Source organism: Balaenoptera musculus, chromosome 13 (assembly GCF_009873245.2).
Source record: "Balaenoptera musculus isolate JJ_BM4_2016_0621 chromosome 13, mBalMus1.pri.v3, whole genome shotgun sequence".
Classification (NCBI taxonomy): Eukaryota; Metazoa; Chordata; class Mammalia; order Artiodactyla; family Balaenopteridae; genus Balaenoptera; species Balaenoptera musculus.
Genome location: NC_045797.1, coordinates 58,239,223 through 58,255,715, shown reverse-complemented (window position 1 = coordinate 58,255,715; position 16,493 = coordinate 58,239,223). Strand labels below are relative to the sequence as shown.

General features: G+C 40.9%; 1 protein-coding gene across 1 annotated transcript in view; it reads left to right on the top strand.

Annotated features, from left to right (window-relative positions):
• The first annotated feature begins 468 nt into the window (after positions 1-468).
• The window catches only part of TMEM178A (transmembrane protein 178A), a 112,487-nt gene continuing 96,462 nt past the window's right edge, over positions 469-16,493 (top strand). The window contains exons 1-2 of the mRNA XM_036872298.1: positions 469-726; positions 7,787-7,946. The gene's annotated coding sequence lies outside the window, so the exon portion shown is untranslated. The remainder of the gene's footprint in view (positions 727-7,786; positions 7,947-16,493) is intronic.

The window sequence follows — 16,493 nt, the reverse complement described above, 5'->3', positions numbered from 1 at the left end:
ATACTTAATAATGCAGCATATACAATTATAAACACACTCTTTTCTCTATTTTTTTATTATATGTGCTTGAAATAGAATTTTCCAGAATGCCTGTGTTTGTAGGAGCAAAAACCTTTAAGCAGTACTATAAGCAGTAAGTCTGTGATTTTGCAGGTTTTATGCATCTCAAAATAAGTCTTAGCATATCTGACACATCTTGTCAAGATGAATTGTGCTGGTTTTAGATGAAGCAGCATGGCAGTATTGACACAATGCATTAAAAAGTCCTCAAGAAACAAGGGTTCTAGTGACAGAACTCCTATATTCCTCAGTAAGGTGATAGATGGAGAATAAGAGTAGTTTGATTATACTATTACACAGCTTAATATATTGTAGACACAATTTAGAAATGTATTTGACTTGCTCTTGGGCATGCCTTAATTTCGGATTAATTTTGTATCTATTTTCAGAAGGGTTGATACACTAAAACTCAAAGAGGAAAGGAAGGATGTATCCTATTGGAAACTGACGATCTAAACTAAAAGAAAGGAGAGTAGCAGAGACTTCAAAATGTTGAAAACTCTCTTATCACAACAGAAGCTAAAAACTCTGATGTCCAGAGTCATAAAGACAAGAAACAGGATCACAACAGCAAGGAAAATATAGATTAAACAATAACAGAAGAGAGAGAAAATTTATGTAATTTGGGACATTCCAGGACAAAGAACAGAAGAACAGACCGAGGAGGTAAGTAGTGGTCTGCATGAGGACATGGACTACAGAAAAGTTAATGAGTTGGTCATTGTGTCAGAGGGTATTTAAAATTAGCCACTGCTCAAGAAGCCTGAAATACCATGACTCTTTTAGCTCATAGGTGAAGGAAACTGGATAGAGCTTAGCCCAAATTTGACAAAACTCAAAGTGTTACATGACACTGTAATGAGTTGGAAGTTGGAAAAAACTTTTCTAAATTATCAATCATGAAAAAACAAATTTCTACTAGTCTGAATTATCTTTCTCATCTCCTTACAGAAAGATTGCAGAAAAAAGTGACTTATCATATAAAGAGATGACTACAGATTTAGAAAAATATTATACATGTATTTTAGGCAGCTCATTAGGAAACATGTTTTGTCATTTTTTTCCCCCTGGATTTTGTGATGTTTGTGGAATTTTTCAGTTTTAGAAATTAGTATTTTATTATGATTTCTTACTTCATTGTAAATAAATGTTCAATCTGTGCTCAGTTTTTGTCTGTGATTTTGTATTTCTTTCGGTAAAAAGGGCCCCCAAGCTGTATAAGCTTTAGGCCCCACGAGAACTGGATCTGTTGCTGCTCATCTGATAGCATCCTCTATAGAGCAGTGTTTCTCAAGCCTTAATGTGCATTTGAATCCCCTGGGGATCTTGTTAAGATGCAGCTCCTGAGATTCTGTATTTCTAACAGACTCCCAGGTGGTGCCCGCACTGCTGGTCTAGGGACACACTTTGAGAATCAAAGATCTAGAACAATGGTTCCTGTCTGGCTGTGCATTGGAATCACTTGTGATGCTCTTAGAAAACACAGATGCCTGGGCCCTACCCTTGAAGATTCTTACTTAGGAGGTCTAGATTGGGGCCCTTTAGCTATATTTTTTTCTTGTTTAAAAATTCCTTAAGTAGGGAAAGAGACCCTTTGATACACTGTTGGTGGGAATTCAAACTGATGCAACCATTTTGGAGGTTGATTTAGCAATATCTTCCTGGAAACCTAAAAGAAGCCAGCTTGTAAGGCAGTCTGGGAAAGGGAATTTACAGATTCCTACCCCAGCATGGGAAAAAAAAGTGTGGGAGGATGGGGTTTGGCTGAGAGACAATAGATATATAATTGGTACAGGGTACATTCTCTGTGACCCAGAACTTCCACTTCTAGGAATTTATCCTAGTAATATTTATACGTATCAAGACATAAGTATAAGATTGTTTAATTCCACATTATTTGTAGTTGGGGAAAACTAACAGTAACCTGCCCATCAATAAATTATTCAAATCATGAAGCATCTTTACAATGAAATAAAAATAGCTAATCTTAGTTAAACAATTACTATGTGCCAGACATTGCTCTAAGTTATTTATAAATATTAACTAAATTTGTCTTCACAATTATCATGTTTCCATTTACAGATGATGTAATTTATATGTATTGACATGGAAAGCTGTCCAGGGATATAACAGGCAAAAAGCAACTAGCAGAACATTATATATAGTATATCATGCATTACCATTATAATACAATAGCAAAAAATAATATATTAAAGTCTGAGACACAGTCCCAGTAGATAACTACTGATCTAGAATAGGAATGAAAGGACATTCAGTTATATCCAAACACGCTGTTTTCATGCAATTTGATTAACTGGTAACACTTTCAGAAGAAGAGAAAGTAAAAATGATTAGGTTGATTTGGTGGTTTAGAGTATTCTGTCAATGGTCAGACGGATAGTCATTCTGAATGATCTCAACATTAGGGATGATGGGAAGAACTGACCCATACATGTTCCTATATCTCATTTCTTTTAGGACACACTCTTGGGAGAAATACTCCAGTGCAATTTGTCTGGGCTTCTCAGTTGGTCCAGCTCTTTGCCTTATGCTGTTTCACCTTAGGAAGCTCAGTCCACTCTTACTTTTAGTCCATGGCAAGGTTTAAAAAATTTTCCAACACTTTATTATGGGAATTTTCAAACATACAGAACAGATAAAATAAATCTACAGGGAACACATGTATCTATCATCGGATTGTACAGCTAACATTTTACTATACTTGCTTTATTGCAAATCTACTTATTTCTCTATGCATCCATTGATCCACTTCATTTTTGGGGACGCATTTCAAAGTAATTTGCTGACATCAATCAGTACGTTTTCCCCTAAATGCGTCAGTATACATATCAACAACTATAGTTTAATATTCATTTATAGTTCATTTTCTTTCCCTGTGAGGTAAAATTTACACACAGGAAACGCACAGATCTTAGGTGAACCATTTGATGAGTTTTAACTAATGTGTGCATCTGCATAACTCAAACCTCTGTCCAGAGAGAACTTTACTGTACCTACGAGTTCCCTCATGCCTCCGCCCTGGGGTACTTCCCTGCCTCCGCACCACTCCCCCACCAGACAATCACTGCTCTGACTTTTTTTCCATCGTAGATATCCATTCTAGAACTTCATGTAGATAGAATAATACAGTATGTCTTTTGTGTAACAATTCTTTCACTCAGCATAACGTTTTTGCGTTTTTGTGATTCATCCATGTTATTGCATGTCCCCATTGTTTGTTAAGCATTTCCTTATTTTCTGGCATAAGGTGATGTTTCAGGTTCAACTTGTACTTTCCCTGTTCTAGGCCTGGAATCAGCCATTTTCCCAAGGATCTCTGGTTTCCTTTAATAAAGGGTATACTCAGAGACCAAGATTTGGGCACTCAATGTTTTAATTGCTACTGGGGTGTCATTGCTTTTAGGCTCATTCACTCTGTGGACAGACAGAGGAAATACACACACACACACATATATATGAGATATATATGTGTGTTAATATATGTATATATACATACACACATATACATCTGTAACTATTTCTGTATTTATCTGTGTGTATGTATATATTTACACACACAAACACAAATAATAATAAAAGCTAAGTTCATACTGATACTCTGGTTTCAATCCAAACCCTCATGGTTTTCTAGACTTCCTGTTTCAATATTTGTAAATACCTTCTCAGGCAATGAGAATTTTGGCTCCTGTTATCCTAGTATATTTACTTATTGGCCCAATCTCCCAGCCACGCCCGCTGTCTCTTCCGCCCACCACCTCCACATCCCACCTCTTTACCCCTGTGTCTCACCCCTTCCTGCCCTGCATCCATGCCTCTGCACGGCTTCCTCAACCCTCGCACCGTCCTGTGATGATGAACTCGCTGTGCTGAGTTCTCCATGCTGGGAAGGGAAGTAGATGGAGCAGGCAACACGTTTTGAAGGGAAGAAACCCAAGTGAACAAAACCATTTGCTCCATTTGCAGTAGTTCTATTTCTTAATTCCTGTTCCTAAATTTTTTTTTTTTTTTTTTGGCTGCGTTGGGTCTTCGTTGCTGCGCACGGGCTTTCTCTAGTTGTGGCGAGTGGGGGCTACTCTTCGTTGCAGTGTGAGGGCTTCTCATTGCAGTGGTTTCTCTTGTTGTGGAGCACGAGCTCTATCATGTATCTATCAATGGTAAGACGGATAGTCTGCTCTGGGAACGTGGGCTTCAGTAGTTGAAACACACGGGCTCAGTAGTTGCGGCTCGTGGGCCCTAGAGTGCGCGGGCTTTAGTAGTTGTGGCGCCCGGGCTTAGTTGCTCTGTGGCATGTGGGATCTTCCCGGACCAGGGATTGAACCTGTGTCCCCTGCATTGGCAGGTGGATTCTTCAGCACTGCGTCACCAGGGAAGTCCTGTTCCTAAATTTTTACAAAGAAAAGCACCGAGTCTTTAAAAAAAGAGAAAGGGAACGATCGAGTGGAGCAAGTTACAATTTTATTTAAAGTCCCAAGCAGAAGACTTTTTTTTTTAAGGATTTAATTAATTAATTATTTATAACATCTTTATTGGTGTATAATTGCTTTACAATGTTGTGTTAGTTTCTGCTGTATAACAAAGTGAATCAGCTATATGTATACATATATCCCCATATCCCCTCCCTCTTGCATCTCCCACCCTCCCTAACCCACCCCTCTAGGTGGTCACAAAGCACAGAGCTGATCTCCCTGTGCTATGCGGCCCAAGCAGAAGACTTTTAACAGGCTATCAGAATGATAACCTGTGCTTGCTGTGGAATCAGCTCAAAGCCTTCCCGATGTTGCCCAGCACGGGCTAACACTGCTCTGTAACAAGTGAACACACTGACGGCTTTCAAAGGCGTTAATCAGTCATAAGGAGTATTAGCAGAAGCTTCCATTGCCGAAGTGTTGGCTGTCCTTGGGCGGGCACAGCAGGCGAGGGTCCCAGCCAGTCGCACCAGTCCTCCGGCCTTGGCATTCACGAGGTCTCAGCTGTGACAAGCCTGCAGGCATCAAGGTCAGGCTTTCACCCACTGACTTGAGCTGCCTTGGGGTTTCTCATCAGAGCCTTTGCCTATCACCTTAGGGGGGAAACGCTGCCACAGTTACTTTCACATTTCCTAAGTCCAAGAAATAATATGGCTTTTGGAAAACAATCTGATAACTCTTCCTGGAAGTTGTGGGAGGTAGCGACCCCTTGAGTGCACCAAGCAGCGCGTAGGGTTGGCTCTTTCATTTCGAGTAGCTTAGTTTGCTTATCAGATTGCATAAAGCTGGGTGCTCTCAGGGTCTGCTTCTATCTCTGGCCACACACCCCCTACTGACCAGGGAACCCACTTAATCATCTCTGAAATATGCCACATTTGTAGGCTTAAGGCAGCCCTGACCTAAAATAAGGATGGCAGATTTGTTTCAAGACATGTACTAGCTCTGATTAATTGTTCGCATAGGCCTGAGAGAGCTGTATAGTAAAGGACTTTGTGGCCTCATCAGGGCTCAATAGGAAAGAGTACTGTAATTGATTAGTTATGTCTGCCGTGAGCATGGCAGGGAGGACTGGGGTAAATGGGCACCATATTTGTCATCCCTCTCCTAGGATTTAACCTCATGTTCCACCACAAGCTAGGTAAGAAAGTTTTGCCTGAGGTAGACAGTAATTATCTTAACTTCAGAACTGCCTGATTGGTACTATCTCGTGTCTGTTGTCCTTATTTATTTCATTAATATTTTGGCCAAGTGTGTTCTCTGATGAATAACAAGAAAGAAAGAGAAAAATGAATATTCATTGAACATCTACTAATTATCAGTTCCTTCTTTTAGGAGCTTTATTAAATATCTCTCACGATATATTCAAAACAATCCTATAAAATCAGAATATTATTCCCCTTCTTAAAATAATAAAGAAATTAAGCCTCAGAGAAGAAAACATTTGCCTATAATCCATAATAGAAAATCTCAAATCCAAGGGTGATACTCGTTCTGATATACTTGGACAGTGGTTCTCACTCTTAGGAACATATTAGAATCTCCTGGAAAGATTTTAAAAACATTTGAAAATTTTGATAACCGCATCTTGTCCCAGATCAATTACATCAGAACCTCTGGGGTAGAGGAGACTCAGGCATAGGAATGAGTTAAAATTTTTCCAGTTGATTCTAATCTGCAGCAGTCACTGGGCCAAGGAGTAGGGAGCAGGATAATTTATATTTATAGAATGCGCATTCTGAGCCTAGCTCCCTGCCCTGCCATATTCTATCTAATTTAATTAATTCTCATGTAATTTCTCAAAGAAAAAACTATTAGCCTCTTTTTACCTATGAGGAAAATGGAGGCTCATAAAACAAAGAAATTCCTAGAAGAAGATCTTGCAGTAGAACTGGGATTTGAATGCAAGTCTGTTTGCTTCCAAAGTACTTGCTCTTTCCATGGCACCATGCTTTTTTTTGGTTAAGTTTCTGAACCAAGCCTCCACCCTTAACCTTAGTTTTGAGCAAATCTGGATTCTGCCTTGTTTCCACATCTGACCCCAACTTGTCATTCCCTTCCTTGACTTGGTTCTAGCTTCAGCTGGAAGCACCATTCTGAGCATTTGGTTTCATGGTCGAGAAATGCAAGAGGCACTCCCTAAAGTTACCACCTTCTAACCTGTGGGCTTTGGGCAGCTCAGAGTAAGGCTGTTTCCAGAGCCAGGGATCCTGCACAGTGACCTCGACACACCAGATAAGTGTGGAGTCCCCTTTTTGGACACCAGGCAGTTCAAAGAGATACAGAAGAGTTGTGGCCTGAGGTCCTAATCCTGTTAATTGAGGGAACCTGTGTGCCTGCTTGGCTGTTTTAATGTCACATTGACTTCAGCTCCTCAGGTCAAAATCATGAGTCTCCATGAGATAGCTGAGTAAACAGGAGAACCTCAGAGCTGGCTTGGATCTCCAGCTTGATTTAGTTCCACACCTGCCTAAAGCCAAAGAGCCCTGTCGAGCACCATTGTCAGAAACAAATGAGACTGTTTAAATATTTCCTGGGGAAGGAATGGCACAATCTCTCCCATTAATTGATACATTGTTAGGCAGCTCAGAAACACTTTTAAAATTAAGCCTGTACATTGCTCTCTGTAATTTTCAAGTTCTTCAGCTGACTGATTTTCCTCAGTCTTATCAAAGACTGATTTCTATAAAATTGATCCATCATCCAAGTAGTTGGTGCAAATTAGGTTGGACTAAGCAAGGTCAGTTCCAGGCCAAATTATGAATAAGGTTCTCCAGCGGAGTTTACTTTCATTGTCCTTAATCATGTGTTTTCCTTTAGGGACAGCCCCTTCTCACCCTCTCCAGTCTAACTTTTCTTCCCCCATCAGAATTCCCACTGTCAGAAAAAATTTGGAAACTTAGCCACCAGGGGTAAGTGAATGATAAAACATGATTGTATCCTCCTAAGAGCATTTACACTGTTTTTTTTTTTTTTTTTTTTTTAAGGACGAAGGCTTGAAAGATTTGGCATAAAGGAATAAAATGAATCTTAGTCATCAGGCAGGTTAAGGGAGGGTGGGGTAAGGGAACATAGCTTCCCAGCGCTTCTGATACTGAAACAGCACGTAAAACATTGATCAGCTTCAGCTAGTTTTGCCTCCTTAAATAGAGTGTTGATTAATCAAATTGAAACAGCACCAGCTTAAACTGGTTTTGCCTCTGTAACTAGGTTGATTAATCAAACCTTGAGTTACTTTACAGAGGCAGCACTGCGCATGTGCAAGACAGGAACCCACGTCTCCAGGATGACCCCAGAACCAAGGATCTTCAGTCCACAGAACTCAAAGAATAGAAGTGTTGCCACTGGAGCCCTTTACGAAGCAAGAAGTCCTTCAATAAGGAAAATCTGGCCTCCTGCACCGTAAGTAGCTTATATGGACTAATTCAAGTCTAGCCAATCAGCTTCCAAGTTTGAAATTCCCCTAACTCCTTTAATTTTGCCCTGAAGCCTGGATAGAGAGATAGATTTGAGAACTTTGTCTCCAGTTTCCTTGCCGGTCGATCTCACAGTGAAGCTCTTCCTTTTCTCAAAAGCTAATGCCATAGTACTGGCTTCTGTGCGCCTGGGGCAGCCAGCCCTTGCTCGGTAACAATACTGCGTCATGTAGGACACCTGACTCGCCAGCGTGAGCCTGGTCCTACTCTCCATGCTGGGTTGCTGCCTGGTCAGATGACGACCTCCGCTGTGTGAGCACCGGTGGTCTCATGGGAAGATGGAATAGAAGAGCATAGGGGGGTCAGGGACCTGTGTTACTTGAGGTCTAAGTGAAACAGAAAGTGGCTGGTTGGCTCAAAGTAAAGCCCAGTAGGATTCGAATAGCCACCCTGGATTTGACTGATGATCTGTTTTCATTCCCTTCTCAAAGATGGCAACTCCCACAGTGCAGTCTCCACTCCACCCTTCCCGCTGCCAAAACAGGAGTCAGCGATCATTTGGAGAGTTTTCCTCAGAAAAAACAGCCGTGTCTTTTGATGCAGGGCATACACATTCCTTGAAAGGCTTTCTGTCGAAACAGACAAGGTCCCAGCCTGCCTTCCTTTCAGAGAGATGAAAATATCACAGCCTGCGGTGGTTGAGGGCGCCGTGGAAACTAAACTCCTTAGCCTTGAGGTGTAGGGATGGGCGTGTGTGTTTTATTTATTATTTACTGAGAAGCCTGCCCAAACACTGCATTTTAGGAACTGGTAAGAAATACCGATGAAAATATGAGCACCCGGGGCATGAAAGAGCCTTTGAAACTAGGACAAACTTTCATTAGAGCCCTACCTGGAGTCTGTGGGCGAGGCAGTTTGTATGCACTACCCTCTCATCCTCACAAATCAGTTTTTAAACTTGGTTTAGGCTCCGGGAAGCAGTGAAATTGGGAATTTCAAATGAGCCTCTCATTTCAGATGTGTCCATAATAGAAACCACTGGGCAGTGGGGCATAATTAACAATCTCTCCTTCACTGAGACCGCAGAATGGCATTCATTTCACCAACTGGGCTTGACAAGAATTGGCTAGAATGTCTGAGTAGCTTTCCAGCTGCTGCTCGTGTAGCTCTGGCTTCCAGCAGTATTTGCATTCCAAATAAAACGAGGCCTGAAATAGATGTGCAATACATGTTCAAAGCTATTTTTAATCAATGATCACTTGGTTCGCTGTGAAAGATTATCAGCAGGTCACAATCCATTTCGGATTTTGCTGTGTCCTGCAGAACTGATCTAAACACACAGCGACTTCAGCTCCCTTGTGCTTCGTCAGCTCTGTGGATGAAGGGGAGGAGGGGCTTGAGTGGACGGGGGCAGCACAGACATGTTTACAGTTACAAGTACCAGAGCTGGAGGGCCATTTACTTGAACTGTTTAAGTTTGTCCTGGTCCCACAGAGAAACTTTGTGGGGCAATCATAAGCCAGGAGGATTCTGTCCTCTGAACCTCCATCCTGAAACTCACCATGTTACTGTCCAGGAAGCCAATCAATTTCAATTCAAGGGAGAACTCAGAAAGAAATGTTTCTCATTTCTAAGCCCCTTCTAGCTGTGGGGATGCTGTAAGCCCTGCATATTTCTTTATAGATAGTATCTTCCTGGAAGCTTGAGCTTTCTGTAGGGACTGCTGCCAATCTTATCCACTAGTTATTGTTGTTGTTGTTTTAAATAATAGCACCTTACATTTATTTAGCACGATTACTGTTTGCAAGCAAGTCTATAATTTCCTTTGCAAAAAGTATTTACATAGTATGAATATTTAAATAGTTATAATTGCATATTAATTTTGTTTAACAGAATATGCTCATATTATTTTCCCCACCCCTGTTTCTCTCTTTTCTTTTTCTATAATGTGTTTTCCTTTTTGATCCAGCTCTTCTGACTTTTTTTTTACACATCCATTGGCAACTATATTTCAATTGATCCCCAGGACTATTAGTCTTAGGGCTTTATCTTACAACTTAAAAATAAACCCTCTGTCTTTTACCCGTAATATTCATTTTGCCCTCATTTTCCATCCTCCCCAAATGCTAGTTTATAGTTTCCAAAAACATTTTGCCGTGCTTTACTTAAGAGTTTAGATGTGGCTTTGTCTTTTTTCAAATTACAATAGTTGATACCAACTCATGCACATATAAACTCTGCACAAGGTTTCTAACCTCTCTGTGCCTCGGTTTCCTCATTAGTTAATTTGAGTTCATTAGCTATTGTGAGGGGTGAGTTATAACACGTAAAGTGCTCAGAGCGCGTCTGGCACGTGGTCAGCGTTCACTGAATGTTTGCTGTTACTATGTTGTTTGTCTTCCTCCACGGGAATGTGTGCTTTGTGAGGGCAAGCTCTGTGCTGAACGGCTTCCATCTGGCCCTCCAGGTCCATGCTCTGCCTTCTCCACCCTCTGCGTTGACCCAGCAGACAGGCGTTGCATGGACCACATCAACAGTCCTCGCCTGTGGCTCCAGGTTGGGTTTTGCTCCTTGTGGAGCGCTGGCAGGAGACTGGAGGGAGCGGGGAGAGTGAGTTTGGGGAGTTTGTTCCTCCTGGTCCCTCCCTGGGGGAGTCACATCAGGATGGCTGTGTCCTTGACTGAAAGTCACAGGTCCTGTCAGATGGCCTCTCCACAAGCTTTCTATCCAGGCTCCACTAACTACTTCCTCCCTTTGCCTGCTCAAGCCCAGTGCTGGCCCACTGTGACCATCCTTTGTTATTCCCCTACACTCTGCCAACACCTTAAATTACCCCTGTTTAAAGTCCCCTCAAATTATCCAATGTGAGCATGGCTTTCTTTGTCTTCTATGACTTTGATATTTTTGAAGAGTCTGATCAGATATTTTGTAGAATGTTGCTCAATTTGGGTTTGCTTGGTGTTTTTTCACAGTGAGCTTGCAATTATGTGTTTTGGGAAGGATACTTTAGGGGTCATGTACCCTTCTCAGTGCATCGTATTGGTGGATACATGATTCAATATGTTTTATTACTAGTGATGTTAACCTTGATCACTTGGTTAAGGTGATGTCTGCTTTACTTTATTATACCGTTACTATTTTCCTATTGTAATTAATAAGTAATTTTTGGACAATATTTTGAGACTATGCAAATATCCTGTTTCTCTTCAAGCTTTCACCCATTAGTTTGAGCATTCATCAGTAGATCTTGCCTGCAGCAGTTAACACGGTAGTGTTCTAATGCCGATTTCCTGTTTCCCTCATTCCTTCCATATTTCTTTTTTTAAAAATTATTTTATTTATTTATTTATTTTTGGCTGCCTTGGGTCTTCGTTGCTGCGTGTGGGCTTTCTCTAGCTGCGGCGAGCGGGGGCTACTCTTTGTTGCGGTGCGTGGGCTTCTCATTGTGGTGGCTTCTCTTGTTGTGGAGCACAGGCTCTAGGTGCACGAACTCAGTAGTTGTGACACGTGGGCTCTAGAGCGCAGGCTCAGTAGTTGTGGTGCATGGGCTTAGTTGTTCCGCGTCATGTGGGATCTTCCCAGACCAGGGCTCGAACCCCTGTCCCCTGCATTGGCAGGCGGATTCTTAACCACTGCACCACCAGGGAAGTCCCCCATATTTCTTAATTGGAATTCATTCTTCCATAAGGAAGAGTTGTATCTTATTTATTTCTTTCAGTATGGACTTGTGGATATTTATTTTATTATTAGGATTATATACAACCCCATGCTATCATTATTTATTTTGTTATGAAGTTGATCCAGCTTTGGCTACTGGGAGCTCTTTTAGATTGGATCCTATGTCCTTTTGACATACACACATTTTATTTTTGAGCACTGCCTTATTTCTGGCACCAAAAGATGCTTCTGCTCTTTGTATTTTCTTTTTCTTTTTTTAAGTGAGTAGACTTTATTTTTTAGAGCAGTTTTAGGTTTACAAAGAAAGTGAGCAAAAAGTACAGAGAGTTCCCATATACCCCCCTCGGTTTCCCCTACTATTACTATCTTGCATTGATATGGTGTATTCATTACAATTGATGAACCAATATTGATATATTATTATTAACTAAAGTCCGTAGTTTAAATTAGGGTTCACTCTTTGTGTTGTCTAGTTCTATGGGTTTTGACAAATGCATAATGTCATGTGTCCACAATGACAGTAGCATATAGAAGAGTCTCACTAGCCTAAAAATCCCCTGTGTTCCATCTGTTCTTCCCTCCTTCCCCCCAACCCAAACTGCTGGAAACCACTGATCTTCTCACTGTCTCTGTAGATTTGCCTTTTCCAGAATGTCATATAGTTGGAATCATACAGTATGATGTCTTCTTTCACTTAGCAGTAGGCATGTAAGGTCCTTCTATGTCTTTTCATGGCTTCATAGCTCATTTCTTATTATTACTGTATAATATTTCATTGTATGGATGTACCACCATTTATCCACTCACTGACTGAGGACATCTTGGATGCTTCCAAGTTTTGGCAATTATGAGTAAAGCTTCTATAAACATTTATGTGCAGGTTTTTGTAGGACATACGTTTTCAACTCATTGGCGTAAATACCTAGGAGTGTGATTGTTGCATCATATGGTGAGACTATGTTTAACTTTGTAAGAAACTGCCAAATTGTCTCCCGAAGTGGCTGTACCATTTTGCATTCTCATCAGCAATGAATTCTTGTTGTCTTACATCCTTCAGCATTTGGTGTTGTCAGTATTTTGGATTTTATCCATCCTAGTAGTTATGTACCAACTGTGTTGTTTAACTGGTCAAATCCAATAAAAGGTGCTGTCTGAAATGTTTGATGAAGGATGTAACTTGAGAATCAGATTTCTTGGAATTGGGAAAGGAGCCAAAGCAGAAGCTAAGTTGAAAACAAAAAAGAGGGACCAAGTCTCAGCCCAGCATGGCAAAATCTACCTGAAAGCACAAATAAAACTTAATTCCCAAGTCTAGAGTCAAACTGAGGAAAGGAAGTACATTGGTATTTTTTAGTATGTGGACATCTCCTGTCTTAGTGTCTTAATTTTGGTTAGCTGGAATTTCTTCTTCACGTACATTTATCAGAAAAGATAAATGGGTAATGTATTTTCTGACCCCATGAATCTTGGGAATGTTAGGAATGCCTTCAGGCATAGAAGACAAGTAAGTTGGAATAGTGGAACATCTGTTGTGCTTTTCTGCTCAGCTTTTCCTGTTTGTCTTTTGTTGTTGTCGTTGTTTTTGTTTTGTTTTGTTTTCAATTGAGGAACGTTTACTCCCTCAACCCATGTATTTTTGGTATAATTATCACTTCAGAGTCGGTATGTACCTAGACCTGGTTAACTGTGATAACCTGTCCTTAATGACTTACACAAGGGGTGGGGATATAATCCAAATAGGGCCAGTCAGGGCCTTTGAATTAAATTACATGCATGGCTTGTGAGCTGTGTGGATATAGAGCTGGGCTGCGAGGGGCCATCTTCTCTGCCATGTGAACAGAGTTCATCTGTGGCAAGAGAGAATGAGGCCAACATAAGCAAAATGAAACACGCAGATCTTAGAGATGGAGAGAGAGAGAACACGAGCGCTGGAGGGAAGGGAATGAGAAAATGAGAGTGGGGCTAGCTGAATTGTTTGAGATCTTTGATCAGCTGCACTGGAAGTCTTACTCTTGGACCTTCGAGTCAGACAAGCCAATAAATTTCCTTTGTTTTTCTTAAGATAGTTTGAGTTGGTTTTCTGTCCTTTACAACTAAAAAAAAGTAAGTATAGAATTGCTATTAGGAAAAGGCCATTGCTAGGAATAAACTCTAATGTAAAGATTTGGTTGAGTCTAAGTGTATCACAGGATGGAGAGGACCCCTATACCAAGGGCAAGAAAATCGTCCATCTTTGTTATGCTGTTCCAAAACATATGGTTAAAGGGTGACCTCTTCTTTCTTTGGACTCAGACCATGTGCCTGCTGAGACTGGAGCTTTAGAGGAATCGTCAGAATTTCAGGATGTTGCCTGCTTCTTGCATGTCTTTCAAGAAAAGAAAAAGCTTCAGTATAAATTGGTCCCTGTGAAAGCAGGAAGGAAATAGTATATAACTTCGTTAAGAGGTGCCTTTCCTCCATTTGGATGTGGGCAGTAATCTAAGACTGCTGGGGGTCAGATAATCATGCACCTCATGGAACTACAAAAGCCAAAATCCCTGCCCCAAGCTGAAGTTAGTGTTGGCAGAGGTCGGGAGGTGGGAGATGGAGTAGGGTATGTGATTGGGACTCAGGAGGAATTTGAGAAATCCGGAAGCCTGATCCTTTAAGCCCCTCCCCAAACTATCCTGCTGAACACTGGCTGGTGGGGAAGGTAACAATTCATTCCCTAGTAAACAGCCAACAAATGGGTTCAGCCTGGGCACAACACTGATCAGTTCTGCCTCAATACCTCAGCCTGAGTCATTTAGGACTCTCTTAGCTGAAGGCTAAGAACTGCTGCTAAGAAACAGGTATGCGGAAGAGTCTGGTCTATAATCAAGGACAAGACAAGATTTCTGATTTTCACCTACAGAAGTAGACCCAATCAGTAGATGACTAGGGGTTTAAAAGTATTGAACTTCCAGAGAAATATCAACCGGAAAGCACTTGGGATTGTTGGATTTCTAAGGCAATCCCCAGGTCCTTGTAATAACACCAAATGCAAGAGAGATGTTAAGGGGCAGGACCTCCAGAAGGATTTTTTCCTACATTCATTTTAGGCACAGCCTTGAAGAATAATGAATGTGGGCGATCTGTGCACAGGGAGAAGCCTGGGGTTGTCAGATTGGTTTCACTGTCAAGATGTAAATTCTTGCGGTTTTATTCTGTAGGGTCTGGTACATGCTGTGGCATACATCATGGAACCCTTTCTGAATGGAGTTTTTGTTTTTTAGTTTTTTTGGCCGCACCGCAAGGCATGTGGTATCTTAGTTCCCGGACCGGGGATTGAACTGCGCCCCCTACAGTGGAAGCACGGAGTCTTAACCCCTGGACTGGCAGGAAAGTCCCCTGAATGGAGTTTTATTGGAAGATATGCTATTTTTCCTCCTCTGCTGTGTAAGGGAGCTGTAGGGGATCATTACATTGATCATTTAAACTGCAGGTTATGTTTTTATTATAACTATTATTATTGTACCTTTATAGTGAAAAATTTCAAACAACCACTATAAATATCAATAGAATAATGAACCCTGATGTATCCAACCTCAACAATTGTCAACTTATAGTCAATCTGGTTTTATGCATATCTCCACTCACTAGATTATTTTGAATCAAACCCTACACATCGTATCATTACATCTGTTAATAAGTCATAAGTATTATTTTCAAAAACCCGTAATACAATAACACCCCAAAAATTAACAGTGATTCATTATTATTATTAAATATCCAGTCAGTGTTCAAACTTCCAGTTGTTTCATGAATGTAATTTTAAAAATATATACTGCAGATTATTGAATCAAGAGAAACCATATCTGGATATCAGAGATGTGTACATCACCCAGAGATCCTGGGCATGAAGATGGGGTAGTAACTGGATGTGTTTCTGTGTTGTCTCTCTTTGGAGTAAGTGTGACTTTAGTTATACATTAGTTGGACATACATTTGTTGGACAAACATTAGGTGGAGGGACTTTTGAAATTGTTTGAGTTTGTGTTAAGTAGACATGGGGGAAATGTAGTTGATATTTGCTCTTATTGTCTGCCCACTCTTTCTTTCTATGAAGGAACTGTCTCCCTCCCATCTCATTAGGTTCTTGTGAGACTGTTAATCACAGTGTATGCGCTGGCTGCAGGACCAGTGTGTGACTCAGGCCTGACCAATAATGGACCAACTTCTCATCCATGGTGATTAGACATGGTCTGAATACAAGCAACCAAAGTATTTTCATGAGATTGAAAATCTCACGGATGCAGGGAGTCTGTCATCCATTTGAATCATGAGCTAAAACAATGTGGGTATGGAATTGTTTCCTTAGCCACACTTCCTGGGATAGGGAAAGAGTGTACATAACAGTGGGAGAGAATGAGGCCAATATAGGGAGAAAAGCAGAGACAGGATGAAGTAAGAGTTGGCGGGGTTGATGGCAGGAAGGAAGAGAGAGAGGGGCAATGACAGTATTTGAGCCCTTGGGTTTAGCTGTACCTAAAGTTACCTTGGAAGTCTTGTGAAACAATATATTCATTTATTTCCCCTTAAGCTAGTTAGAACTGGGTTTCCTCTCGGTTGCAACTAAAAGAGTCATAAAAATTGGGTATAAAAATCTTGAATTACAACTTTTGCCCCTCCAAATTCTATACACTCTGCTTAATTTCCTTCTAACATTTAATAATACAAAAGAGTGGAATTCCTGGTGGTCCAGTGGTTAGGATTCTGAGCTTCCAGTGCCAGGGGCTGGGGTTCCATCCCTGGTTGGGGAACTAAGATCCTGCAAGCCATGTGGCATGGCCAAAATAATAATAATACGAAGGAGAAATTTGTAATCAGCCTGACT